This window comes from Canis aureus, chromosome 22, assembly GCF_053574225.1.
Source record: "Canis aureus isolate CA01 chromosome 22, VMU_Caureus_v.1.0, whole genome shotgun sequence".
NCBI lineage: Eukaryota > Metazoa > Chordata > Mammalia > Carnivora > Canidae > Canis > Canis aureus.
Window position 1 is genome coordinate 29,735,903 of NC_135632.1, and position 13,552 is coordinate 29,749,454.

The 13,552-nt window shown below is 37.2% G+C and overlaps 1 long non-coding RNA gene across 3 annotated transcripts in view; it reads left to right on the forward strand.

Annotated features, from left to right (window-relative positions):
- Positions 1-13,552, forward strand: part of LOC144293974 (uncharacterized) — a 129,870-nt gene that overhangs the window by 64,329 nt on the left and 51,989 nt on the right. For all 3 annotated transcript variants that reach the window (XR_013361328.1, XR_013361329.1, XR_013361327.1), the window contains exon 4: positions 9,211-9,444. This is a non-coding gene — a long non-coding RNA (uncharacterized LOC144293974). The remainder of the gene's footprint in view (positions 1-9,210; positions 9,445-13,552) is intronic.

A 13,552-nucleotide genomic window follows, 5' to 3' on the forward strand; every position in this document is an offset into this window, starting at 1 on the left:
TTGTCAAAATTCATATAACTGGTAATTAGTAGCAAAGTTGGATTTAACTCTAGTCTCTTTTTCCCTCGCACTTGCCCTTTCTCTTTTTATATACATATATATCACGTATACATATGCTTACATATGTATAAATTTATCTAGTCTATTTATGATGTAGCCACCGGCCCTGTTGCTTAATATTTTGAGGGGGAACACTGTGTTTATGTCATTAAACATTCCTTTAAAACATATGTTCTGGTTGTTCAAAATACATCATATGTCTGCAGAACAGTTACTCAACCAATTTGTACCTGCTAGACATCTTCCTTTCTTTCTCTTTCCTCCTTCTTTCTTTCTTTCCTCCTTCCTTCCTTCCTTCCTTCCTTCCTTCCTTCCTTCCTTCCTTTCTTTTTCTTTCTTTTCTTTCTTTCTTTTTCTTTCTCCTTCCTTCCTTCCTTCCTTCCTTCCTTCCTTCCTTCCTTCCTTCCTTCCTTCCTTCCTTTTTGTCATTATGCATAAGGCAAATTTCCTGGTTCACAAATTTTTGTGGGCATCTGTGATTATTTCCTTAGGGGAAAAAAAAAAAACAGAGACGGAATTGCTATGTCAAAGAGCATGGGCATTTTTAAGGCTCTTGATATATATTGCCAAGTTGCCCTCAGGGAAGGTTGTGTCAATTTATTTTTCCTCCAGAACCCTATATTCCATTTTCATGAGGATGACAGAGCAATTATAGGAGGCTAGATTAGGACAAGACCTTACAGATCAGCACCTGCATCTGTGTGTGCACTTGTTCACATACACTGTAGATTAGGAAACAGAGGGTGGATACCTGGATACCTTGTCCAAGGTCACAAGGCAAATTAGCAGTTGAATCCAAGTGATACTGGTTAATGACAAACAGTAGATAAGGTAGGAAATACCCACACGGGAGTGGGAATATTATTTTTAGTCATTTTACAGTCTCATTACCAAATGTCACCCTTCCATTTTCTGGTTGCTTTATTCGGATGACCTCAGAAGCTATCCATGTTTTTAGAGCGAAATCAATCTTGTGCCAAGCAACAATTTCAAATGGCAATGGAAAACCTGGGAGGAGGGAAATGGAAAGAGCTCAGCTGCATCTGCAAAGCTCCCTGCAACAGTTTTAGGGCTGCATATCAACAGAGTGAACACTGGTTGTTTACAAATGAAAATTTGTTGCGCAAACAAACCTAATGGCAGCATGAAAGAAAATAAAAATTAAAAAAATTTAAATATTTATTGAGAGAGAGAGAGAGAGGAAGAGACAGAGAGACAGAGTGTGGGCAGGTGGGAAGGGCAGAGGAAGAGACTCAAGCAGACTCTGGGCTGAATGTGGAGCTGGATGTGTGGCTCAATCTCATAACACTGATATCATGACATGAAATGAAACAAAGAATCACACCCTTGACCAACTGAGCCGTCTAGGTGCCCCGTCCCCAAATTTTTTAACTTAAAAAAATACAAAGTGTCTTATTCACAGGTCTTAGAAGGCACATGGCATGCCCAATGGCCATTCTGGGAGGTCTCAGAGAAAAGAGAGAGTGAAAAGGAGAGAGAGTGCTGCTGAAGGTTCTGCCTTTGTTAGGGTCCGTGGGCAGAGTGGCTAGGGGTTGCAGGTTCACTTTTCATTGGCAAATTTAAAATACAGAGTGGAGTTGGGGGAGGGGCAAAATGGGCAAAGGGGATGGGAGACCTAAGCTCCAATTATGGAATGAATAAGTCATGGGAATAAAAGGCACAACATAGGGAATATAGTCAATGATATTGTAATAGTGGTCTGGCAGATGTTAGCTACACTTGTGGTAAGTGGAGCATAATGCACAGAGGAGTTGAATCACCATGTAGTAGGACAGAAACCAGTGCAACACTGTGCAGCACTTTCAAAAAAATTGAAAGAAAATAATAAAATATTTTCCTACAATACTTAAAAATAGCAACAACAAAAACCTCACATAAAGCATAGTCTAAATAGAATTTAGACTTAGGGAAAAACAGGGCCACCTGCATGGCTCAGTGGTTGAATGTCTGCCTTTGGCTCAGGTTGTGATCCTGGGATCCTGGGATCAAGTCCTACATCAGACTCCCTGCAGGGAGCCTGCTTGTCTCTCTGCCTATGTCTATGTCTCTCATGAATAAATAAATAAAATCTTAAAAAAAAAAAAGGGAAAAACATGGTTATGTATGGGCAGTTATCTAGATTATCCTGGACTTTCTAAAGAGGTATTTCATGGTTGGGGCTGCCCTGCATGCTTATATAGTAATTGTGTCATACAGCTGGCATTATGTTTATTTGAATAATGGTCTTTTAAAAAAATATTATTTTATTTTTTCTATTTTAATTCCCATATAGTTAATATATAGTCACTTTAGTTTCAGGGGTATAACACAGTGACTCAACAACTCCACATATTACCCATGCTCACCATGACAAGTGTACTCTTTAATCCCCATTGCCCACCCATCTTCCCACGCACCTTCCCTCTGATAACCATTTGTTTATTCTCCATACTTAAGAGTCTGTTTCTTGGTTTATCTCTCTCTCTTTTTTTCCTGTGCTCATTTGTTTTGTGTCTTGAATTCCACATATGAGTGAAATAATATAATATTTGTCTTTCTTTAACTTATCTTGCTTAGCATTATACTCTGTAGCTGCATCTATGTGCTTGCAAATGGCAAGGTTTTATTCTTTTTAATGGCTGAATAATATTCCATTGTTTATATATACACCACACTTTCTTTATCATCTATCAATGGATACTTGGGCTGCTTCTATAATTTCGCTACTATAAATAATTCTGCTATAAACATAAGGTGTACATATACCTTTAAATTAGTATTTTAGTATTTTAGGGGTAAATACCTGGTAGTGTGATTGCTAGATTGTAGGGTAGTTCTATTTTTAACTGTTTGAGGAAGCTCCATACTGTTTACACAGTGGTTGCACCAATTTTAATTCTCACCAACAATGCAAGACATTCCCTTTCTCTCCACATCCTTGCCAACACTTGTTGTTTCTTGTGTTCAAGAAAGGTTGAGGTGATATCTCATTATAGCTTTGATTTGCATTTCTCAATAACGTTTGACGTTGAACATCTTTTCATGTGTCTGCTGGCCATCTGTATTTCTTCTTTGGAGAATGTTTATTTCTTCTGCCATTTTAAAATTGTTATTTTCAAATATCTTCTCCCTTTCAGTAAGTTGCCTTTTAGGTAACAATTAAATTTTAGGGATCCCTGGGTGGCTCAGTGGTTTAGAGCCTGCCTTCGGCCCAGGGTGTGATACTGGAGACCCGGGATTGAGTCCCCCGTGGGGCTCCCTGCACGGAGCCTGCTTCTCCCTCTGCCTGTGTCTCTGCCTCTCTCTCTCTCTCATGAATAAAAAATAAGATCTTTAAAAAAATAAATTTAAAAAACACCTATAATTCTGCCACTAAAAGATTTTTTTCATATTTTTCACATGAAGTATATTTTTTATGTAGTTCTATTCATGTCATAGATACAATTTTGTATTTTACTTTTGTCACCTCTCAAATCATATTTTTAAAAGATCACTTTGCTAACTCTGCCTGTGAAATGATAATTATTATTTTTTAAAATAGCTTCCCAGCAAGTATCTTGCCATGTTTATTTTTTTTTAAATTTTTAAATTTTTATTTATTTATTTATTTTTTTGTATCTTGCCATGTTTAATTAAGTATTCCCCCTTTGGGAAAGGAGAGAAAATTAGTGGAAAATATCAGTGAGGGTGACAGACATGAGAGACTCCTAACTCTAGGAAACGAACAAGGAGTAGTAGAAGGGGAGGTGGGCAGGGGTTGGGGTGACTGGGTGACGGACACTGAGGGGGATGAGCACTGGGTGATATGCTATACGTTGGCAAATTGAACTCCAATAAAAAAAAAAAAGTATTCCCCCTTTGTTGGCCACTTAGGTTATTTCCTAATCTTTAGTATCATTAAATTATGTGGCCAAGATGCCTAGATGGTATATATGTATTTTTCCTTTTAGTTATATCATTCATAAGTCTTCAGAAAAAGAGTAATTACCTTAAAAAATCTGAACATTTTTATTGGTTTTAATACATGCTTAAAAATGCTTTCCAGAATGGTTGGATAACTAGATTATGTCAATACACAGTACAAAGCATTTTTAGATGCAACAAAGCATTCACTGATATGTTTAAAATTTTGAAAATTTATCCAAGCCAATTCTTGCTTCTGCCTCGGAAGCCATGGCTACCAGCCTCATAGATGGTTTGCTTGTAATATTCTTGGTCAGTTGACTTGTCATTTTGGCCCAGCTTGGAGAGAATGGTACAAGATGAATGGCCATTTAACCAATTCCATTCTAAATCTGGCTGGCTCTTAGCTGACCTCTGTAGGTTTTGCCCTGGACATGTACTGCCTGAAGCTTCCTGATTTGTAGAGGTTGGGGGGTAGAATTGCTCAATTTATGTACTTATTTGTCCTCCCTCATTCTGGGCATAGTTTGAAGTCCCTTGTTTGAGTTGGAATTAATTCAGTGTTTTCCAGGGCCATCCTGAATTCAATAAACAGCCAACAACTACCTCACTGGCTAGAGGACCATTCCGATTATTTCCTTCATAATAGTTTTGATGAGACCCTTTCTTCATGATAAAAGAACACAATAGTTTTCCAGGCATATTTTACCAAATTGCTTCATTGGGTAAATACTATTAAAGAAAAATGGGACGTAGGGAGATTGGGGAGAGAAAATGAGCTCAATTTTGTTTTCAATTTGAGGGCTAGGAGGACATCTAATGGAGATGCTGAGCATGTAAAAAACTGGGCAAGCTTGATATCCTGGAAAGCTGTGGTAGGAGAAAATGAGATTTGGAATTCAGAATGGTGGTAGGAAAGTAATTATGATCCTTAAAAACAGGGGGAAAAGGCATTATAGGATAGAGGTTAAGTATGTGTGAGTGAAAGACTTGGCTTAAAAATCTTGATTTTGCCTCTTACTTTCTATCTTGAGGCATCTTATTTAACCTTCAGGGATCAGTTTCCATATCTATGTAACAGGAGTAATGACTCCTACCTCATAGAGTGGATGTGAGGACTGATTAAGATAATAGAATTTTTAAAAGTCAATGAATATTAGCTATTGTTATTGCAATGACCAATGGCAGAACATGTGTAGGTATCACAAGAGGAGTCAAAGAATAAGTGGCCAGAGAGAAAAAGACAACCAATATAATCTGGGAAGCCAGGGAAAGAGGGACTCTAAGGAAGGAAGAAATGAGCAACCAGGTCAAATATGAGACAGAAGCCAACAAAGGTCAAGATTAGGAAAGGTTTTTGATTTTAGGAATCACTAGGTCTCCTATGACTTCTAAGAGAATGGTTTTGGTAGAAAAATTGGGCAGAAAGCACATTGTAGGACATTAGCCAGCAGTATAGAATGTTTTCTAGGAACTACTGAACTCAAAACAGATAAAGTGTGTTTCCAAAGATAGGTGAAACTATTAGCTGTGTTGAGTGTCATTGGATTATCTATGTGCTTAGCTTTTATATGTGCTCCCTTGTCCTAGGTATACCAAAGAGGGAGACTTCCACGGTCATATGAAATTGAAATATGGAATGGTTGCAGCCTTCCTTGTAGCCTCACTTTTATGTCAACTTCTGATTTTGCAGTAGATATATTTTCTGACTTTGGCCACATTTCAGCTGCTTATGGGAAAATATGATGACATCAGCAGGCATAGATTTGGGCTCAGCACACTTACAAAAAACTGATGGCATTTAGCTGTTAGGTGCCTACCATATACACTTCTCTTCAAAACAGTTCATCTACGATTAAAAGACAGAATGTTAAGTTACATCTACCCAATCCCTACATTCTGTGTACCTGTTAATAAAGTTTTTGTTGGGAGTAGCTTTTTGCTTTACATTTCATTTCTTCTGGGAACCCTGGGTGGCGCAGTGGTTTAGCGCCTGCCTTTGGCCCAGGGTGCGATCCTGGAGACCCAGAATCGAATCCCACATCGGGCTCCCGGTGCATGGAGCCTGCTTCTCCCTCTGCCTGTGTCTCTGCCTCTCTCTCTCTCTCTCTGCGACTATCATAAATAAATAAAAATTAAAAAAAAACATTTCATTTCTTCTTCTTCCTGGCAGTCACAAAGATGAATGTCTTTCTGTCATTTTGTTGAAAATTCTGGTAGGAAGGACTCATTCAACTTTAAATGGAAATGAGAACTGAAAGGAAATTGCAGATTTTCTCAATGACAGAGGACTATTGCATGCATGCCATCTTTTATAATCTCAGAGAATTTGATTTAACCACAAACAAATAAGAAACCAACCAGAATCATTTCAGTTTTGATAAAACAATTAAAATCAATCTCTCTCTCTCTCCCTCTCCCTCTTTTTCTCTTTCTCTCTATTTTTATCTCTCTCACCTTTGTCTTCATTATTGTAACCTCATTCTGGGTTCAAAATATTTCAGACTTTGAGCACTTGTTTGTACTAATATCTGATATGTCCCTATTCTTAGGTTGCTCCTGGGGCTGGTTCATCATTTTGCTGCTGATAACTTGGGACATTTCGGAAGTTTCAATGAAGTGGCTTGGTACTGATTGAATATATAATTAGAAATATATCCTTGGGAAAGGATGCTATCCACATGTTCTACATCAGTTGTTTGTCATTTGGGATGGAAGTTGTATTTCCTTTAAAATAAAAGAAAGGAATTGAGGTGTCTTGAGGACAGCCTTCTCCCTGTTACTGATGAAGGGTATGCAGTTGTAAGCCAAGTTCCACTATTTATTAGTCTAAAGAAAAGCTACCCTGCTAATTTTCTAGTCACATAGAGAAGTCTAATCTCAAAGCTGCTATCATAGAATGATTTATCGGTGAACCTCAGTTCTCTTTCCAGAGAGACATAAGTAGTTATGGTAGACATTTATGAGTGACTCTTTCAAAGGTTAATTGGAAAGGTATCATAATAGCTCAAAGAAGGAACTAAACAAATGTTTATAGAATCCACTGTATGTGCCAGATACTCTTATATTTTGTGGAGGGATCTCTCTTGCTTCTCAGTAGAACTAGGAATGTAGGCATTGTTTGAAATTTGTATCAGGAACCCTTTCAACAGTCATGATTTCTGCAGTTTCACTTAGTGAAAGAGGCTATTATGTTTACAGTGTATGAGAGATTAATTCCTCTCACAATGCACACAGACATCCCCTCATACCCAGTGCAGGGAAATAATCTTTCACAACAATTGATATCAGAGGTTGGAACCAACAATGCTAGGCTGAGTCTAGTTTGTTGACATAGTATTTGGTTTTCACAGTATTTTAAAGAATCATTTTAGATGGCTGTCAGTATTTAAAGCACTTGAAAATTTTGCACATCAATTTTGATTTGTAACTCTTAAAAAATTGGATAATCTGACATTAGGCTTAGATCCCTTAGGTCACTAATAACTGGAGTTGAGTAGCAGCTGTCACCATCAGATGGCCTGAATGCCTTCCATGTAGCATTAGTGTTGGAGCTACTTATTCATGTACAGCAGATATCTCTTTATATATTCCTTCCTAATTTAGCTTCTTCCAATAGTCATTATTATCTCATACCTAGTAATGATGGGAACCATTGGTAAGAGAAGGAAAAGGGTAAAAAAAAATCTAGTTATTGTCTTAGGGTTTCATTCAGAATCTCAACTTCAGATCCTTGAGAGAACTGCATATTTGCCTTAGCTAATCAGCATATTAAATAATTCCTCTCTGGGTCAAGCTTCTCCTTTTATCCTTGCTCCAGGGCTAATACCCAGCGCAGTAGTGTCTTCTCAACATTGAACATCAATATGTCAAAGATAAAGATAGTGCTAAAATCCTAAAAATAAAATACTTGGACCTAAAAAATACAGATCCTGAAAAAATAAATACTTGGACCCCAAGCCATATCCTAAGCATGAAAGTACATCCTGAGATAAAACGGGCTATAGGATGTCACACAGCATGCAGACCAAACTTGTGGGGCAGATTTTAGGTAGCCAAGGGAGCTAAGGGAATTTGCTATAGTTAAACTCCAAATTTTTTCATTTTAAGCCCTCTTAATATCATCGTTACCATAGTTCCCATTGTACAGATTTGGAAGTTTGGGACATGTATGGAATCTTACCTGGAAACTGGTAGTTGGGATTTGAACCTGGACAATATATATCTATGTCTAGCTCTGTATTTATATCAGTTCATGTCTATCTACATAATGAATGTATTCTATATATAATTTAAAATACATAGACACATATAGCTTTATCTATCTATTTAAAATTACATTCATTATTAGTGTTAGACTTATAAGTAGTATTACCACTAGCAACATTTTCACTTACTGAAGTAGCTGCAGTCTCCCACAGGACATCAAGAGAGTAGACTATTTGATGCCTGAATGACAGCTCAAAGAAGAAACCTTGAACAAGTTGCCAGAAATGAGCCAGAAAATGCAGTACTCCCTCCATTCCCTTACTGCTTAAGAATTAACAGATGTATTACTGGGTCATCTCATGAGGCCTTGAAATACATAGGCCCAGCAGCATTTTAAACTCCCATTTGGAGTCAGGGTTTATGTTCAGGTTGTCCTTTGTCTATAGACAAATTGGCAAGATAAAGAATTCTAGCTTTGTTTACTATATCCTAAAGTTAAAGAGAATTTAATATAAAAGGGATACAGGGTCCAAGAATAATCAGAGCACCATCTAGGGTAATTAAGGGAATTAATTGGTATAGACCTTTAGCCCTCAGGATGGATGTCCAATAGACCTTATTTTGTTAGAATAGCTTTTTAAAATAAGCCTTCCTAACACTTAGGACATCAGACTCTGTCTTCAAAGAAGATTATTTTTGTTAAAGGACAGAATCTGAGTATTAATATTGCATTTATTAAAAATATAACTTTGGGCCATTGCTTTAGCTTCTTTTATACTGAGTTTTCTTATCTATAAGATGAGGGTAATAATGCACTGTAATACATATAATTACAGTACCTCCTTGATAGGGTTATTGACAGATTTACATAAGGCACAAAACTTGCAAAGCAATTAGTAGTGTGCTTTTCACATTATAAGAATTCATTAAATCTAGTTGGCATCATTTTTATTACCCCAAGGATAGAAGAAAAGGTCTGAACCCTAGATATTACACCCAGGGCTGCCCTTATTGACTTTTATATCTTCTTTTTCTCAGATACAACTCTAATGTCTCCTTATAATAGCAGCGATGAGGTGGGGCACCTACATGGCCATTCTGTGGACCAGGAAGAGCCATCATCACTACATCTGCCACTATCCACATCCTTCACCTTGAAGGATGCCTCATCTTGAAAGATTCACTGTAGCATCTTTGGATCCAGCAACAGAATCTGTGACCTTCTTCACCCCAAGTGCCTCAAGTAAATTTACTTCTGCTAGAAGCTTAGATGTGAGTAAATGATTTGACTTAGACTTTGTGGGAGAGTAAGAGAGGAGAGTGAATGAGCCATGTCCACTACTGTGATGGATAGTTCTTCATGTAAAACTGATTTTCTGTCAAGACTTTTAGGTTCTGGAACCCAATAAAATAGTACCTTAAACTTGCTTAAAAACAAGTGACCACAGTGGCTCTTGGGATTATACTATTGATGTATAAGAGTGTTTATTCTGAAACAAAAATATAGAAAGTTTAGCTGGGAAAAAAATGTCCTGAATGTCCCATGTGTCCGTGCAGTTTCTCAGGAAGTAGCCTCTGCCATCCAGTGCTTGAATGAATTTCCCATTCTACGAGCCTGGGATTCCTTCTCTCATCTCTCTGGTTAGAATACTTGGTATTACATAAATAAAAGGAGATAACCCAATAAAATGTAGGTGATAATATTGATGAAGTGAAAAGGAATGGGGATAGAAAAGTGGGTCAAATAATAGATTATTGAAATCTATCATTAAGCCATTGAATACTAGACCTTAAATATTACGTAGGACAACCCCTCAGTCTAAGGATTTTGTGCATGGCTCAAAGTGATTTCATGAATTAGTCTTTAACATAGATTTACTGACTCAGTTCTCCAAAAATGGACTTCCTTTACGATTTCATAACCTTCCATTGATAGAAACTCAGTCCATCTCACAACAGGTAGATAGACAAAAATGAGAAAATGAATAAGCAAATACATTATGTATCATCTGGTTCAGAGTAGGTGATGACAAAATGTCCCTCCATCCTTCTTCCTTCCCTTCCAGATATTTAGGAAGGCACTAAATGTTAAGTATTAAATCAATCAGGCTATTTCCCTGAAGATTACTGGAAATTGGAATTTCGCATCTCTGCCAACTTCAATTGGTCTTAGCAATATTAGTAAGATATTTTTATTTTTATCTTTTAAAGATCTTATTTATGTATTCATGAGAGACAGATACACACACAGAGAGGCAAAGACAGAGGCAGAGGGAGAAGCAGGCTCCCTGCAAGGAGTCCGATGTGGGCCTCAATCCTGGATCCCAGGGTCACACCCTGAGCCGAAGGCCAATGCTCTACTACTGAGCCACCCAGGCATCCCTTTTATTTTGTTTTTAAGAAGCTTTGAAAAACTTTCTAGTCCATTCATTTTCTTTGCTCTTTCTCCACTTTAGCCAGATCAGGAAGTTTATCCACTCATTTCTTAACACTTCCAGAATATGGGGGAGAAGGTGTAGCGCATTTGGACTTACACAGTATGAGATGTTATCTAGATGACTGAGACTGTTTTGTCTTAAATAGAGAGGAATAAAAATACCTTCCCATGGACTTACTGCAAATCTCTTAAGAAATATTTTATGGATGTGTAAGAATTCTTGGCCTTTGAAAGAAAAATGGGCCCGACTGCCTCTTGTTTCTAAATGGTTTCTAGAAGGGCTAGGTATCAGTTTATTAAGAGAAATCACTGGTTTACTTCATCAAGATCATTGATGGGCCTGTTTCCCAGCAGAGTTCAGAGACATTTCCTCCCTCTCTGTCCATTTCCTTTTTATTTATATTGAAGCTTTGATCTATTTAGGGAATACAGGAGTAGAAGAAAGATATCTGGTAATGTCATTTTCCAGCAAAGATTGAGAATTTTATCCAAGAAATCTTACTTGCCTAGTTTTGAACTGCTTATTTCTTTTCACTGGAGTACACATTCTCCAGGGGGATGGAGCCAGATGTGAACACTTTGGTCCATATTTTATTCCTTCATGATATATTCTTTTATCTTTAATCCAGGCTCAATTTAAGAATTTCTTGTACTCAGAGTAAGCCAATAAGGTGAATAAACAAGTCTACAAATCCTCACTTTTGCCCTGCTCATGTAAGGTTATACTTTTTATATTGAAAAACTAACTCTAAAGCACTATATTATTTGTTGGGAAACTATAATTTCTTTTTCTTTTCTTTTTTATAATTTCTTATTCAAACCTAATTTCTCAGGAATTGGATTAACAGGTCAATTGATGGAAATAAACTTCTTTGTGGGCCTGGAAAGGAGGGACTTAGGAGGGAAATAGAGGAAGAATGTGTGACTTCATGAATATTGACGAATATTTCATTTTGGGCTTGAAATATGCTCTATGCTTAGTTGCATCAGCCTGTAAACCCCATTATTGTATGAGGGATATAGGAAAGATAATTAAAGTGGAATCATTGGTTGTGTTTATAAAAGAGATAGGAACATAGGTCCTTATCAAATATTACTCAGAAAAATATGTGATGAATGTCAAGAGGTTGGTGCCTGTAAGGAATTAGGTAGAGTCAAAACAGCACATTTTAGCTAGAGACTTAGTAGATATAGAAAATATGTATGCTGGATATGAGCATTTTCTTCTTTTAGATTATAGTACTTTCTGTCATGAGCTACATCAGAGCTATTCTCTGGGGAACCATTTGGTAAATTGTTCATGATCACGACTGTGATTTTGTGTGCCACATTTTCAATCCCACTGCTTATTCTAGGCACTGCCAAGTAGTATCTGAGTGGTTCCATGTAGAAGCGACCCTGATGGTGTCTTGCTTCGTACCCATGCTATGTAATTTCCTCCCCTGTAAGATCTTTTGATATTAAGAAGAAGAACATCTGCTCTGCATACATATATGGAACATGGAGTATGGCTGAGTTAATGCCTATAGGGTTACCAATGAACAGTGGAGGGCAGAAACCTATGGATAAATGCTTCTCCTTTGTACCCCCACTGGACAGACTGGAATATATTTCATAAATGTTCTCAGAAGATTCCAGAGAATTGAGCACCAAATACCTAATAGTGGTAACTCAATAACACATTCTTACATTTGCTTTCTCTGAATTCTGAGGGTGTTAGTCTGTAACCCCTGGGTACTATGACAGAAACCAGTATAAAATATAATGGAGGATGAGAAGACAGAGTAGTCATTAGGTAAAAGATAGACCTGGAGAGGTGGGAAGAAGCCCTTTCTGTCTATGTTCTTATTTATAGAAATATTATATTTTACACTATTTTAACTTTACCTAACAGAGTCTTGAGCAGGAGGTGGATTGTCCAAATCTATCAAAATGAGGTCACTTGCCAGTATGCATTATGAAGGAATCTACTACTCATTTGGGAGACACCAAGAAAAGAGACTAGGAGTGTCAATATGAGTCATTTGGTTCAATTTTTAAAATATAGAAAAATGAGACTGATACTACAAATTCTATCCAGATTATTATTTTCCATGAACACTTGAAGTTCTCCTTAGAATTCAGCCATAATATAACAGTAAAAGAATTAGCTAAGGAGAACTGAATCCATTGTAATAAATGCATATTTTCTAAGCAGCTAAACTAAGAATAATTTAAACATAGGCCAATTCAATCATTCATACACTCCAGTTTCATTTCAGAAGGCATATGAATGCATTGTAGTGCTTTTGTGAGCCAGAATGCCCAAGGTGTAGAGTGTTCTCACTAGGTTATGGACGAAAAGCTAACAGGTGGCTTATGAAATATCTGGCTGACCAGGACCCCCTTTTCTTTTCTTTTCTTTTCTTTTCTTTTCTTTTCTTTTCTTTTCTTTTCTTTTCTTTTCTTTTCTTTTCTTTTTTTTTTAAGATTTTATTTATTCATGAGAGACAGAGAGAGAGACAGAGACAGAGACAGAGAGACAGAGACACAGGCAGAGGGAGAAGCAGGCTCCATGCAGGGAGTCTGCTGTGGGACTCGATCCCAGGTCTCCACGATCACGCGCTGGGCTGAGGGTGGTGCTAAACCGCTGAGCCACCCGGGCTGCCCAGGACCCCTTTTCATCCTGATGATTTAACATCCCTTACTTGTATGTTTCATACCGATACTTAATGGCTGTTATTGAATAAACATTTTTTATTTTTTTGATATCAAAACTGATAGACTATTATAGTGCATCCTGGTCTGTTTTTATGCAGCCACATTAAGTTTGTAATTAAAGTTCAGCAATGGGTCTTACTTTACTACATGGAGATAACCAAATGGATATCTTTAGTTTCCCTCCCCCCCCACTTTTATCCTTTTTGATTATGGTACAGAATTGTCTAATTCTTAATAGGGAAT